General features: G+C 41.3%; 1 protein-coding gene and 1 long non-coding RNA gene across 14 annotated transcripts in view; one reads left to right on the forward strand and one right to left on the reverse strand.

The window, feature by feature from the left end:
- RUNX2 (RUNX family transcription factor 2) overlaps positions 1–16,494 on the reverse strand; it is a 326,623-nt gene that overhangs the window by 176,686 nt on the left and 133,443 nt on the right. The window lies entirely within an intron of this gene.
- LOC144317447 (uncharacterized) lies at positions 11,119–13,708 on the forward strand. Its single transcript, XR_013383470.1, has 3 exons — positions 11,119–11,291; positions 11,960–12,074; positions 12,974–13,708. It is a non-coding gene; the product is annotated as an uncharacterized LOC144317447 (long non-coding RNA).

A 16,494-nucleotide genomic window follows, 5' to 3' on the forward strand; every position in this document is an offset into this window, starting at 1 on the left:
AGATGAAATGAAATTGATAGAGGTGAGAACATCTTATGCAGGTAAAGCCACTCTGCAAATATGATCTCCATAGATCAATTAAAATCTCCTATGCACCATGAACTATGCTGAATCAGGGGGCGCACAATATACTAAGAGAGGCATCAGATAAGCAAATAATTACAGTAATGTGATAAACACCATCATCAAAGACTGAACAAAGCCAGAGGGGAGCCAATGAACAAATGCTTAATTTCCAAGGGTGGCCAGAGAGGGCTTATAGAAGAGATGGCATCTAAGGATAAGTAGAACGCAGTCAAGCAAATGTAGAAAAGAAAAGAAAAAAAAAAAAAAAAGATACTCCAAGCAGAAGGAACAGGAAGTGCAAAGACAAAAAGATCTAAAAAGGGTAGAATGAAACAATTTGGCATGGCTGGAGCTCAGCTACCAGGGGTGTGGGTGGGAGGCAGGTGCACAGATCAGATGCTGAAAGGCCTTGTCCACCATGCCACAAAGTCTGAACTTCATCCTGTAAGTAACAGGGAACCACTGAGGTATTTTAGGCACGGGGTGTGCCATGAGCTGATTTACAGTTTAGGAGGACCCATCTACGTATGGGGGTAAACAGATCTAGAAGGGAGTGCAATTAGGGGCATTAAGCCAGTGAGGAAATTACATCTGTGTTACAGGCCAGGAGATAACAGTGAGAGTGGGAACCAAGCTAAAGCAGTGCTAATGGGTACAAGGGAACGGTGCACAGATCCAGACAACAGAATAATCAGATGTAACAAGGAAGGGAGAGAGTATGAGTCTCGGGTTTCTGATCTGGTCACCTGGGTGAACTGTGGGGCCCTCAAAACTAGTAAAATCGAAAGGGTCCCTATGTGAGTAGAGAAGTGTGGCTGAAGTGGAGGTGGGGACCCCCAGACATGTGTGGGACATCAGTTTGAGGTGCCCACAGGACATATTCAGCCCTTTCTGAGCCAAGTCACAAGTCAGACTGTGGTTCTGTATTTACCACTTGTACAGGTCAAGGAATAAGCAAAATTTGTTGTGGTCTAAATACTGCATGGGGGAAGCCAAAATCAGAGCCAACCTCAGAGATGAAGGAGAGCAGAAGAAAACCTGAACCCATAGCAAAAAATCTCTCTAATTAACTGTCTTTCCCAGCCTATCTTCTTATCCCAGCTCCTTCCTGATTCCCAGGGAGCAGCATATTTGAGCACTTCTCATCGTGCCATTTGCACTCCAGTGAGGTATGGAAACAAAATAAAATAAACGCAATCCCTCATCTCTACCCTCCCCCCCACCCCCCCCCCCCACACACACACCCTTGCTCACTCCCGTGGTCCATCAGAAAGTAACAAACCCTGAAGAATCTACACGGGGATGGAAAAAAAGAAGCCATCTGTTATGGATGGAGATATGGCAGGGATCCAATGCAAACAGCACGAGTGATATCATTTATAGAACAGCAACCTGACTAATAAAAGGACTTTAAAGTCTGAGCCACCAAGTTGGGCTGAAGGTTTTTAGACCTTTTCCTTTTCCCTATATAAAAACTGAACTCCAGAGGTTGCTAAAATCTAAAACAATTTAGAATTCCCCTTGAAGAAATACGATGATCTCCTCTACTGGTTTTGTAATGGGCTTATTTTCTATAAATTCAAAATTAGACCCTTAGCTATTCTGTAATCTTATGTACCAGTTCACAGTATAAATGTTCATTCCTTAATCTTAATCTGAAAACAGACTTCAATATGCAATTAAGAAGTTAATTCCATTACCTGATCTACTTTGTTCGACCGAATTACATTCAACTGAGTATCTACAATGAGCAAAAACATCGGTACTAGCACAGCTCCAGCAGAAGTCAGAAACTACAGAACTTAAAAAAAAAAAAAGACAGAATTGTACTAGAGAAAACAGCATTGGAATTTATTTATTAGCCCCTAACATAGAAGAGGTCCTAGACTAGCAGAGAAGATAGATTGACAGGTGAGGCTGAGGTACTTTGCTAAAACTCAAGCTGAAGCACCGGGCCATGCTAAAACTTCCATCAGCAGACCCGCAAAGAGAGCCAGAGTCAAGGGGGAGGGCTTGGAGGGCTTTTTATGACAAAAATAAAAGAAATTTAGTGTTAAGTCTCCTGAAACTCACCATCTATCCACCTAGAATTTCATTTCAAGAATTTCTGCCATTATTATAAGTTGTATTACTAATACTCAAGATTCAGCTCAAATACTTTCACTTCAATAAAACCTTCCTTCCAAACCCCAAGACAGAAGTAAAACTGCTTCTGAACTTCCATGTCACTTCTGCTGCCACCTTCTTAGGCCCTTACTCATTTTCTATCACTTTCTGCCACACAGTCACCGTCATCAATACTCATGCTTTATCCTTTTCCAAGATTCGGCCTCTTTCTGAGCCATGCATGTGACTAAGTCCTCTCTGAATTCCTATGGCCCTTTTCAACACACATATGGTAGGCACTCATACGTTGAATAAATATATGAATGAATCCAGAATATGGGTTGGGGGCTGATGGAATCCATACTCTATCAGCCTCTCCATCTAGTAAAACACAACTCATTATAAAAACACTTAAGGCAACCGAAAAGCCTTCTAGCCATTCAGTCATGGCTGTCTTGCCCTCTTCCTCTACAGTATGTAATGAAAAGCGAGACTTAATACCCAGTAAGTACTCGCTGGGAGTCTGGCACTCAAGGAGACATTTGAACTTCCTAGCTTTATGCACAGCCAGAGTAAGCTCTACAGATTGAGAATTTTCCAGGCTCATTAAAAGAAATGAACAAAATCAACTTTTGCTTATACTCCTTCTACAGCAAAGACTAAACCGGACCGCCCCCCAAAAAGCAAAATGCATAATGAATCATCGCAATGTGCACAATGTATTGTGTACTTAAGTACTTAAATAGATATAAATACTTAAAATACAAACCTAAAACTATTGTGGGTGTTATTTAACAAATGTACCTAGTTTAGCTCTTCCCAAAATATTCCCTAGCCACTGGTAAGCAAACTGCACTCCCTTGCTTTACCTTTCACTCTGACACAGCTATCTCTGGAGCACACCAGTACTGTGACAAGTAGTTAGGAAAATTTTCTAGCCACTGAATCTGCATTAAGGGCCTGGGCAGACAGAATGTAATTACCCTAACCTCAAGATGTGTTTTCAGTGTTGACAAATCACATGTTTCACTGAATTAAGAGTACTTTTTCTTTTAAGAACAAAATCCCTTGGCCCAGATAATAATTCACAACGTGTATACCCAAGGTGGCCCGCCTCTTCCCAAGCACCTTGTACCTGTTGACCGTGGTGGCATTCGTGAAAAAGGCAAGAAAACATCTGACTTTCATAACGACACCGGAGGAAGAAAACTTGACATTCATTCTCAAACATATGTGACTCCTTTCAAGAACTCCTGACTCAAAATTTCAGAGGGAAGTGGCCCTGTAATAACATCTCTTCTGAGAATAGTGCCATATGGTTTTAACAGAGGTTTATTTCCTGAACCCAACGAGGGCTGCTGATTCTCAATCCAACGAAAATAATTATGCAGACAATTTCACTCTATTACTTTCAGTGAAACCCATTCTGTGTGGTCCACACATGCCCACTGACACCTTCAAAGAGACATTAAGCCATTTTTATGTACCATACCCTTAATGGGTGGAATGCAAGGTAAATTTCCTTGAAGATTAGCACCTGTCGTCATGCATAAGGCACCCCCACTTTGACTACCACATGTTAATTCTCTGAGTGGGTCAAGAGGAGAGAAAGGAACAGAACTTCCAAGCTGAGTAACAACTAATTATCAGCCAGATATTAGGGAACACACACACACACACACACACACACACACATGCACACACACCAAGAACCAGAAATACTGCATCTCCCAAAGTCAACAGCGCTGCTGGGAAATTATTTCAGACACAATTGGCAGGTAGGAGGCCTGGAGGAGGGCAGGATGGGGGGAGGGTAACGGAGAACCACTCCCTTGTGTAAATTTTAGCAACATTCAACTGCTAACCTTAAAATAATCAGGAGAATAGGAAAATAAAATCCCTTCAGTGCGAAACAACACAAATGCTATAAAAATAAAGATTTAAACCAAAGAATACAGCTATTAAATAGCGCTTTCAAAGAAGACCACCCTTAAGCCTCAGAATATTCCCTAAGAAGAGAATACATCAACCCACGCCAGTGTACCCCTGAACCTGAATTTTATTATAGTCGTTGGCTATGAACTGAACTAAGTCTCCCTTTCAGACTATTAAAGATCACTGGGTTTGAAAATAAACCCATGAAAACTACTTTTTATTTTGCCAGTGCACTTGGCGCACTGCAGAAAGATCCTTTCCCTCCCGTAAGATCTGTGCCTTCCAATTCCTATCCACCTCCCTTTGAATCAGTGAGAGAAACAACCAAAAGAAGGGCAAGGCCTCTCTAGACGTCCACGGGAATTTCACAAAATCGAAGTAAAATTGCAAATATTCTTTAAGAGAGACATACTATAAGAGAGAATGTCTATTCAGGGGAAGCAGCATCCAGACCCGCAAGGTCAGAGCAGGAACCAGATACAAACCAGCACAGCATTAACCACAAGGCAGGCCCAAAGGCTGTTCCAGGACTGTTTTCTTTAGACTGCCTGAAAGTCTTGCCAAGAAACAGACGGATGCTGCTGAAAGAATCTCTTCCACAGCTGGGCATCTGGGTTCTATGACAGACAGCCCTACTCCGGTGTGTGTGGCCCATAGAACACATCGAAAGCTTGGGAGGGAGTATTTGGCAGAACAGGAGAAAACCCAAGGATGGTCTTTTAGTGGGAGCAGGAGGGAGAATCTAATTCCAACATCATGCACATTTGATTAAAACTTTGCCTTTGTTGCTGACACCCTGGACCGAAATTCTGTTTCTCACTTTTCCTATCTGTTTCTGAATATGTACTTACTGATTGGGCAGAGAAACTTCTCTGCTCGCTTTCATTTCCAGGAATACTTTTACATCTCATTTTTGCACCAGCCAACACTAAGGCATTTTTGTTTCTAACAATCGGAGGGAATGTTTGAATAAAAAAAACAAACTGAAAAATCTTGAAATTTCTTAAAAACAGCAACAACTGGAAACTGCCTAGCCATGCATGAGAACTATGTTGCCAAACAGGTTCTGGCGGAACTTTTTTTAATTAAAAAGTAATTCTACGTACCACCACTTATCAGATTTATTGTCTTAAAACATTAGCAAGTACCAGAGTTTTACTTCGGTAGTACACTGCTAAAACAATAAAACAGGAACAGAGCTGTAGTGAAGAAAGAAAACCAGCCTCTACTGAGGTGCCCTTCAAAGTAACAAGTCAGAGGTCAACAGAGAAAAGGAGGGTTAACCTGAAAAGTTAACTGTCAACAGAGAATACCTAGCTTCCAATAGCAACAGAACAATAGGCTACCATCTTCTCAACTATTCTATTCAATTTAAATAGCTTTGAAGATGCCTGGGGTGAGAGGTATGGGTATTGCTGGAGTTCTGCAGAGAAAAAGAAATGCACAAAACACAAACTGCTTTTTAGGAATTTAAAAACAGAACAATTCCCTGATTTATACCCATAAACATCACCTGAACACTTAGCATCTTGTACAAAAGCCATTCATACTCCTGTTCAGGAATTCCTCGGGTTTGGACCTGCTTTTGATGTTGCGAACCTTGTGAAGCCCATGAGTGGGAATCTCTCCCCCACGTTTTTAATAGTTGAGACATTTTTGCTAAAAAGAATGGGAAGACATGATAATCTCCGACCCTCACTCCCCACCCCACAGTGTTCCTGCACATTTACATGGCTCCTGGCTTGGTGTTCTGTTATCCTTGGCTTTAACTGGCAAAACGAAATAGCTATACCATTTTAATTATCACAATACCATTATTATGGATTTTTGGCGAAATCTTGATTTAAGGTCTATAAAAAATTTCCCTAGGAGAAGGTGGCTGAAAGAGTCTGTTAAAATGAATCTGTTTAATTTTTATGGAAACATTTTGCCTTCTCCAAAGCCACAGTACCTGACAGAAACTCGCACTAACAGAGTTTGGGGCATGTCTTCAAAGAGGTGTATTACAAGGGTGCCCAGGGGGCTCAGCAAGTTGAGCATCTGCTTTGGCTCAGGGCATGATCCTGGGGTCCTGGGTTCGAGTCCCCTGTGGGGAGCCTGCTTCTCCTCTCTGCCTCTCTGTGTCTCTCATGAATAAATAAATAAAATCTTAAAAAAAAAAAAAAGAGGTGTATTGCAAAGGGAAACAGGCCTGGAAATGAGACATTTAACACCCAACCTCTGTACTAGAGAGGGCATGGTTTCTGATCCTCCAGGGAAACTCACAGTGACCAAGGGTATTCTGGGTACCAAAGAAGGACAATCTGATCAAAGGACAATCTTGGACTCAGAAGAAGAGGCAGGATCCACGAGGATCTCATCCCCAAAAACCTGTGGCACTCTGTATCACTCATCATATACTTTTTTATAATCTCCTCTGGAAGGTATTTCTAAACCCCCCACATCTACATAAAATCTCTGAAGGCAGAGCACATCTATACTCCATTATGTCTCTCAAACTACAAGAAAAGCTGGTTTTTAATTGACTGATTTGTCCCAAAGTCTGGGCTTTTTTCTATCATGTTGGGGTCTGGGCAAATCTCAAATGCATCTGAGGAAAGAGATGGAAAGGAAAGGAATGAAAATTAATCATGTCATTTGGTCATATCGCTTTCTTGGATCACTTTACACCGTCTCCACATTCAAAGACAAATACTTCCTACTTCAAAAAATATATAAACAAAGAGCCGTTAAGTGTCCCATCATCCTAAATACTAACAATACTTTTGTTGATTAGCACCCATGGCTTGACTAATTATCAAATACATGAAAACGCAACCATCAAAACTCCACATTGCCACAGTGCTGTGGTTGGATTGACAGAAAAAGTAATACCTACTTTTCCAGTGGCAATGGTGGTGTGCAGTAGCTTCAATGTGTTTTTCATTGTGGAAGGGGTCTGATTTCTTTCATACGGATGTCGTTAGGAGGCTGAGGATTGGTGATGGAGTTAAGATGACAGAAAATGAAGCCATGGAAGAAAAGACTGCACAAATGCTTCATGCTACTCTAGTTAGAGATGAAAGGTGGGTGGAGTGAGCACTGGGCTTGCCTAGCTCATGTCATTGGGGAGAGATGTTCGAGAATGGAGTATAAAGAGCAAACACTGAAAGCACTCAGTTCTTGGAAACTTTGCTCACTCTTTAGATTTTATGTGTTAGAAGCCGATCTTAAGGGCATTACCCACAGCGGTTTTGAGGTTTTTGAATAAAGGAGGAAAACAGGGGAATTGCATGGGCATCCTGATTGACCTCAATAGTTGATTTTATCTCTACATTATAGAACTGAATGAAAAAAGGAGCACTTTAGCCACATTTATCCACATGTTCTCTATAATGCTTGAATGCTAGCTTAATTTTGCTCCAAACTCCTGCTATGGATAGGGAATATATAGAATAAATATATGCATGTAGATCAAACCTATAGACCCACAGACTTTTTATGTGCTTTTCTGATATGAATTTGCATTACTAGAAGTTTAAAACTAGAAGATAAAATATAAATATCACTTTACGTGCTAAAATCAACATTCCCTTTTGCTTATCTCTACAAATATTCTTTAAAAACTATCCATTTGTTCACAAATATTCAATGGGCATGTGCTGTGTGCAAGCCACCTTGCTAGAAACACTGGAAAATATAACCTCCCATTATATATGGTCTATATCCTCAAGGATCTTACAGGCTGAAAGGTAAGGTAATATCTACACATCCATAACTAATACAAAGCAGTGTGTTTCAAGCATCATAAAGCATTGCAGCCAGAGTGCTGCAAGACGTTACACTGGTAGACATCCTTCCTGGATGCATAAAGGAGTAGGTGTCATTTGAACCAGAGAGGTGGGTAAGATTTCAAGAGATGGAAATGGAAGTAGCATTTTCTAAGCAAAAGCACAGCATGAAAAGATATGCACAATTTGGGAAAGGCAAGGCACATTCAGGGAACAGTGAGCACAGTCTGGCTAGAGCAGTGGTTCTCAACACAGATAGTACCAACCACTGGGGGGGTTTCAGAAATTCCTGGTGGCAGTTTTGGCTGTCACATGACCACAGGTACAGGACTGTAACTGGGTGGGCAGAAGGTAAGGATGCCAGGTGTCCTGCAATGCATGGGACAATCCTTCACAATGAAATGTTTTTCTGCATCCCTCATGATTTTTGGAAAACCTATCGGACATTCAAGTAGATGAAAAAATCTCTGGTTATAATTACCGAAGCCTAGAACCAAAGCTCTATTTAAATATAAACATAAAGGTTTTTCTCTACAGTTTCAAAATGTTGGATCTTCTAGGAATAAAACTATCTAGAAATCAAGATAAGAGTTTACTTTATTCTACTAGGAATTTTACCAAGAGTTTTCAAGAGTTCAGAAAATCTCCCCCAACACTCTGGTATCTGAGCCACTAATATATACCTGCATCAATCTCAATTTATCACTGTTATATTCAAGATGATTTTATATATGTCCAAGCAGCTGGCTAGTTCATTATATTTTTTTCTCCAAGTATTTAGACATTAAACTATATCACTATTTAATTAAGTTCTTTTATTTCCTTTATGCTCCAATCACATGATTTTATTGATCATTTGGAAGTTATGCAGACAGATATAGAAAACAAATAATTTCACTTTAGGGTAGTAAAGGGACAATTACTGAGTATTTGTTATAAAAAGTGTGGGGGGATCGGCTTCAATACATCTGAGAACCACTGGACTAGAATGTGTGTAGGAAAGTGGTTAGAGATGTAAAGATAAGATGGGGCCAAGTGATTATGGGCTTAAAGAAGCCACCTGAGAAGCCTGTAACTGATTGGGTAGCACCTGAATGTGGTACTCTGCAATGGGATGCCCTCACATTACCATGATCAAAGCTGAGCTTCAGGGAGACTGAACAGTAGGCACTGTGTCAAGAAAACTTTAAAAGACAGTGGTGGCTGGAAGAAGAGTTAGTAATCCTGGTGCCTTGCTACGGTTCCTTATACAAGGTAAGGAAGGGATAGTTTATACAGAGATGCACTATTTAAAGATCAAAGATCAAAAGGGTTTTGTGACGCAAGTTTTGGGGTTAAAGGAGATGGGGAAACGGGAGATGGTGGGGGGGTGATGAAAGATAAAGATCTGGGAGTTGTTCACAAAATCAGAGTGATGGTTCATGCCTGATGGTGCCTTAAATAAGCTAGCAAAGAAACAGAGGAAATCCAAGTTCCGAACTTATGGTGATGTCCCCTTGTAGGAGGTAAGTGGGAGTTTAAAAGATAAAGCAAAAGAGAAAGAGGAGCAGTCAGATAGGCAGGAAGAAATCGGAATACAATAATGGCAGAAGCCAAGGATGGGAGAGAGGACGTAATCACCAGGGTGACATGCTGCAGAGGGGTCGAGGCCACCCAAGGGAGAGTACTAGCAAACTTCAAGATAGCAGTCTCAGTCGAGCCAGGGAGCGGAAGCCAAACTGCAAGAAGCTAGGAGTGAGTGGGTGTGAGGAAGTGGAGGCGACAAGTCTAAGTGACTCTTTCAAGAAGTTTGGTGGTTAGAAAGAAGAGAAATAAGATATTAGCTCAAAGGAGTAGTAAAGAAAAAAGAACGTTTTAGGATGGTAAGTCCGACCAAATAAGCAACAAAACGTGCCAGGGACTGTTTGCCAGGTTTTTTTATCTGTGAAATAAATGAACAGAGTCCCAGCAGCCTCTGTTACACCTCAAAGATTCTAGGATGAGCTGCTCAGCTGTACAAATTATTTTGGTTAAGAAATAAAGCGCCCTAACAAAAATCTGTTTCAGGAAAACAGGCCTGATCTCTCCATGGGACATAAAGGGGGGGGAAAAATACACTGCCCAGTTCTACTAGGTTCCTACTATAAGCTACAAAGTATCACTTGGGGAGCTCACCAAGCCCATCCATGAAGAGGTGTCAAAGCCAGATTGGCCCCCCTGCTTGGGGACCTAGAAGAGCATGCTGCACAACCCCCCAGGAGATGCTACATATTGGCAAAACTTTGAGCTCCAACATCAATGCCCCCTTTTTTTTTAAGATTTTATTTATATATTCTTGAGAGACACACAGAGAGAGAGAGAGAGAGAGAGAGAGAGAGAGGCAGAGACACAGGCAGAGGGAGAAGCAGGCTCCATGCAGGGAGCCCGACATGGGACTCGGATCCCGGGACTCCAGGATCATACCCTGGGCCAAAGGCAGGTGCTAAACCACTGAGCCACCAGGGCTGCCCCATCAATGCCTTTTTCCTTCACATCTGAACTGAGAGCATCCCAGCACCTACAACACAGGGCCGTCATACATATTACATATAATGTAAGGTATTATTATTGATATTCTTCATACCTCAAGATTAGAGTTACTGCTGCAGTTTAACAGGTATGGAACAGAGGCAGGGGAAAATGAAGTGGCTTTCCTACACTGCTACAGATACAGAAGAGAAGGCAAACTTCACAGCTTGCAATGTTGTGACCACATCAACTAGACCAGGCTGATTCTTCATTAACTCAATAGTCTGTACCAGCTCAGATCAAGTAAGTACTGATACTCACTATCTGTGGTTCTAAAATTAGATTTCTTTAAGACTAAGACTCTTGTGACCAATAATATCTATCTGTTGCTGAATACGTCACACAAAACCCGAAAATATCATATAAATAACCATGAAAAACTAGTATTTCAGAAGAATGGATTAAACTCTAGTCATGTTTCCACTCCTCTGCTTTCTTTGGGTCCCTGAAGCCTTACTCACCTTACTCGGCAGGTAAGCACAGGGTGCGGGCGGAGAAGGGCATCTGGGATCTGGTGCCAGGGAGGAGCCCAGCGGGCTGGGCAGTGGGCCCACCTGGAGGTGTCACAGACATTTGGCCAGTGTATTTTTTTCTCAGGGCTGGGGAACACAACTTAACAATGTTTCTGAAAGATCCCCTGAGATCATAATAGGAAGTTAGAGTCTTCAGAGTATCTATGGAATGCCCACAAGAAATGGCTTGGCCAAGGCTTATAAATATGTCACAACACAGGCGACGGTATCTCAGAAGCATGCTTAGTCTCCCCAGTGTCACTGGGTGAATTACAAGGAACTACAGTAGAGACAAAAGAGAGAGACACATACATTCTAAAACACTGTACCCAGGGGCGCCTGGGTGGTTCAGTGGGTGAGCATTTGCCTTCAGCTCAGATTGTGATCCCGGGGGCCTGGGATCAAGTCCCACATCTGGCTCCCTGCACGGAGCCTGCTTCTCCCTCTGCCTGTATCTCTGCCTCTCTCTGTGTGTCTCTCATGAATAAATAAATAAAACCTTGAAAAAAATAATATTAAACAAATAAATAAATAAAACGCTGTGCCCAATTTATAAACATTTACCTTATGTGGCACAAAAAGATGACCGATCTTTTATACTCAAGTATCAGCATCCCTCCCTTCGGAGCTCCCTTGTGTTTGAAAGCAGTGATGCAGCCATGCTAGACACAAAGGTCCCGGACACTGAAGAGACTGCCATGGTCCCGCTGAGCAATGAAACATACTGCAACTCACACCCAGCAGAGGCTTTGTCCAGACAATTTAAAAAACCATAAATAGGATAAGACACTATGGCTATCAAAATGAGGTCTTAAGATGGAACCAATGAATGATATAAGGATATATATTGATTAGGGTAAAATGAGAGAAGTTAGTGAACAGGCTATCTTTCTGCTCCATCATATCCAGATTCTGAAGGACAAAACCCCTCCATTTCCTGTAGGAAAGTAAGTATGGGATCATGCTCTGACACTGATTTCAGCTGTTTTGTTTTGTTTTGTTTTGTTTTTGTTTGTTTTCCAGCTTTGTAGAGAACAAAGTAAAAGATGCAATAATCTGGTTTGAGGCAGCTGATGCCACCCAAGGGCCAGTAGAGATACAGCTTTAGAATGCGGACACTTCTCAAAATGGAATAAAGGTTCATATTTCACTTTATATTATTCTCACATCATCATCCTAGACCACGAAAGGAAAAAAAAATTCTATTTAGGGCGCTTCTTGGATTTACCAATCACTTAACAGTTCATGTACTTCACTGTTCACTAGTACCTGACAGTTAGTAAGCTGGGAAGTTGAACATTAGCAGGGAAAAGGCATAATCCCTGAGGAGAAGCCAGGGACATTCATTCAGGAACCCAGCTATCTCCATTGTTACAAACATCTTTTAAAATTTTGAACATGACCCACAATGAGTCCAACTCATGGTCTATTTGGTTTTATCCCACAAATTAATAAAAATAGAAACATTCCCATTAACGTGCTTATTTCCAGGATAAACTGAAGATTCGGATGCAAATATTTTATTGTATTGTCTCAAAGCAATATGATCCAGCTAAAGAAAAATAACAAATAAACCGAGCTACCCCATTCTTGCCAGGAAAAACTAAACTGAAAGAAAAAAGTAACAAAAGTAAGAGGAGGAAAAATTAGTGTTTTTTAAAAGAGCATTTACATAAATGTGAGCTTCACTGTATGAATTTCTTTGGTTTACTACCATGACACTTAAATGCTGAGGGAATCCATTAGTTTAACTCTCAGTAGAACTGACAAGATAAAAGGGAAAAAACATATACCAAATGAAATAAAGATTAATGTGGGAAAGGTTTCTTTTTTTCCCCAGCTAGAAAGGAAATCTCTCCACCCTTCTGGAAGACTAAGGAAACTAACAATGCCTTCATGTCAGCCTATTTAGCATGTAGCCCACCTTACAGCCTCACTTTACTATTTTAGGTCTTTGTCAAGTCACTCACTTTTTCCTACATCTGAGGATGATAGAAAAGCTTCCTTGTAAAGACCTTTTCTCTTATTTTTCTACAGAAAGATTTTATTTCGATTGGAAAGCAACGATGTGCATTTTACTTCCTTGAGAAGCTATCAGCATGCATTTTACTTCCTGTGCTCCTAAGACCAGAGAGAAAGACAACAAAGTGGCCCAGGAACTAAGCCATTTGGGGAGACACCTTCCCTTTAGAGATCACTGATTGGTATTTGGTGAAAACGGGATGGCCGGGGCGGGTGTCTGTTTCAGTCTGGACACACAAGTGGCCACCGCTCTGCAGAGCTGCTTGTGCTCAGGCCTGCATCCCTTATCCAGGTCCAGACGGCGAACACTTCATCCTAACGTTCTCGCCAGCCAGTACAAGTCCGGGCTTCAACAAGTTACGTGTTTCTTTTCTTACACAAGCCCAGAGACACAATAATACACTGTGGCTCTCATGAAAAGTATGCTAATTGGTGATGCTTTCCAGACATCGGTGTCAAAATTTACTTGTAGTTGGTGCCTACTTGCTCACGTTTCATTCGAGTTCAAATTATTTGCTCTGCAAGGGAAATGTTTACTTTTGTACACATTTTGGTTCCAACCTCCGAAACCATGGCTAGAAATTAATCTGAACCACTGAATGTCTGCTTTAAAATCCAAACCCAAGTCTACCAGTTTAATGCCATCAATTACAAATACACTGTTTTTAAAACTCTGTTGTGAATAGCGGAATAGTCTCACCACACACACCAGAGCCCTAGTCCTGACGAATTATTCAAAACTATAGTTCAAAATTAGTTAGCACTCATGATCTCATGCTTCAGGTTAGTTTTTTAGCAACTCGGAGAGCTCACTTATCCATGCATCTGTCTACTCTCACCTAAATCTCCAGCTACACATTCGTGTGGTCTCACACATATACACACAAGAACACCCATACCAAGGTAAAACAATCGCAGAACTGCCCCACTCCATTAATTTAATGCTGAATGAAAAAAGGTAGACCATCGCCTCCCTCTTCCTATCCCCTTGGTAAATATCAAACCAGTGTTTTTCACAGGATTAGTAACAGAAAATGGGTGACTTCCCTGATATAAATAACTCTACAGTGCACTTCATTGATTGTAAACCCTTGAATACACTAAATCCATTTCCTTAAAATAGTCGGAAATGAAACCCCTTTTCCCTTTATTTTAAATCAATGTTTCTCTGTATGCTTTCTCTTATTTATTTTACCATCTGCTATTTTGATTATTTATTTGTATGAGTATCACATGAACGGCAGAGGGAATTGATTTTGATGGTATTCTTCTGCAGTCGGAAAGGCCAAAATCTGATCATGAGTTCTAACCACAGCTGCCCTGGGAGCATTTTTAAGGCTAGTAATGTGTATCGGCAAATCACGTTTTTAAAGAAAAATTGCAGCAGCAACAGATGAATACTGCTAACGCTTTTAATAAATATTATAAATTCATTTAGCAAACTATGCGATAGGCACAGGACAATACGCAAAATGCTAGAAGATATAATCTCTCACAAAACAAAAAGAAAACAAGAAAAGAAAAAGAAACGTAAGCCTAGTTTTGTCACAGTTTGGCTTCCTCCCACACATTTCCTGCCATTAAGGGTGCTGTAGTCCATGCTTAGAATGGAGCTTGGAGGAGTGCCCAGAAGAAGCCAAGAACAGCAATGGTGCATAGTAGGTACTCAATAAATACCTGACGACAGTGTGACCTAAGACCCATTCATTTCATGAATGTTTCCCGTCTCGAGACACTCCTTCCTTTTGCGCTTTTCTTCTCCAGGATGTTAACACTGACTTTCATGGCATATAAACTCCCTAACAGTAAGGTGCAATTCTGATTCTCACCATACTTAGGTTGGAAAAGTACCTTTCCAGCAGGCTTCCTTGCCTTTATGTGTCTCCCTTCTGTTTCTTCTTGTCTTTGATTCCTCCTGCTTCCTCCACCAAACTAAAATATCCCAATTGCACTGCAACACTGGAGGTCTTCTATAGACAAAGGTAGAATTTGCTCTAATCTCTGTAATTCCATGTTATGTAGAAATCCAATTCCATCTACTTCCAACCATCCTGCAGGAGAACCCACGGGCCACCCCACTGTCTGCTCCATCAACTCAGATTCTTCTGAATGGTCTTTACTGTTCTGTATCCTTAGTCCAGTTCTACCTCTCCAACTTGATTTTCCTCTTCTCTCCAACATTCACCCTCTGTTCCAATCTAGCCTTTCTCTTTCCGTCCCCTACATATCAAATCGTCTTCCTCTTCCCAGAGCTCTTAATAAAGGTCTTGAGTTCACCTAGTCATTTGTATCTCTTTTTTTCCAGATTGCATTTCCTCCAAGTGATCACGTTTCTTTGAGAATGTCCATCACACACTAACGATGATGAGATTTTTACATCCATTTTGCCATTTACAAATGAAAAACTATTATTATACATAATCTTCTAAAATCCCCACTATAGGGGCGCCTGGGTGGCTCAAATGGTTAAGCATCTGCCTTCAGCTCAGGTCATGATCTCAGGGTCCTGAGATTGAGCCCCCACATCAGGCTCCCTGCTCAGTGGGGAGTCCACATCTCCCTTGCCCTCTGCCTACCCCCCCCCATCGTGCTCTCATGCTCTCTCTCTCTCTCAAAAATATAAATAAAATCTTAAAAAAAATAAATACAAAATAAATAGTCACTATTATAGGTAGGTTTCAGTATCCCCATTTTTCTATTGAAAATGCCAAGGTCCCGAGAAACAAAGTGATTTGTCAAGGATGCGCATTCAGGAAGGGTCAGCACTGTGGCCTTCAGTTTGGTAATTTGAAGTCCCAATGGTCCCCCCACTCTGCCATATGCCCTTCCAGCTGCTGACCCATTTCTCTAACGCCCTTACAGAGAACACTCTAAAAGTGTGCTCATTTTCTAAATTCTTTTTCCCCACCTCCTACCCTCCATTTCTCTCCCAAACTTTCGCCAAGCGATCCTTTGAACCTATCCTTCGATTGACATTTCTTTTTGCCAAGATCACCAGTGGCTTCCACAAAGCAGAATCCCATGGGTTCCTCAATAACCCAGTATTTCCTTCTGATTTTTCAATGTCACATCAGTGAAACATGAACTCTAGGTAGCTTCGAGACTTTAAGATGCTTAACAAATACTCTGTATGGCCTGCAAGTTCACACTGTTGCCATTTTTAACTTCCTACCCAGAATGCACCGTGACATTTGTTTAGCACCACATAATCAGAGCATCCCCATTCCTCCCTGTCTTTGCTTACCCACCTCCCTGTCTTATTTATTAACAAGGAAAAGTGCACTTTAGAACTACCTCGGCAAACCTGCCACAGAGCTTTTGACCTTGATAGCTGACTGAGCCTCTAATGTTTTCCCCTCTGTCACAGACCCTCCTCAGCCAAGTCACCACTTCCCTGGCTTAGTTCTTCTTCTGCCTTGTTCTGTGGGGCATACTCCTCCACAGAGCTGCTGCTTCTTTTCTCTACTTCATTTAGCCCCCTGGACATTAGAAGTCAGACACTAGAAAAGCTGGTTCCATTTTCACAAGTTTTGAAT

Source organism: Canis aureus, chromosome 7, assembly GCF_053574225.1.
Source record: "Canis aureus isolate CA01 chromosome 7, VMU_Caureus_v.1.0, whole genome shotgun sequence".
In the NCBI taxonomy this organism is placed as follows: domain Eukaryota; kingdom Metazoa; phylum Chordata; class Mammalia; order Carnivora; family Canidae; genus Canis; species Canis aureus.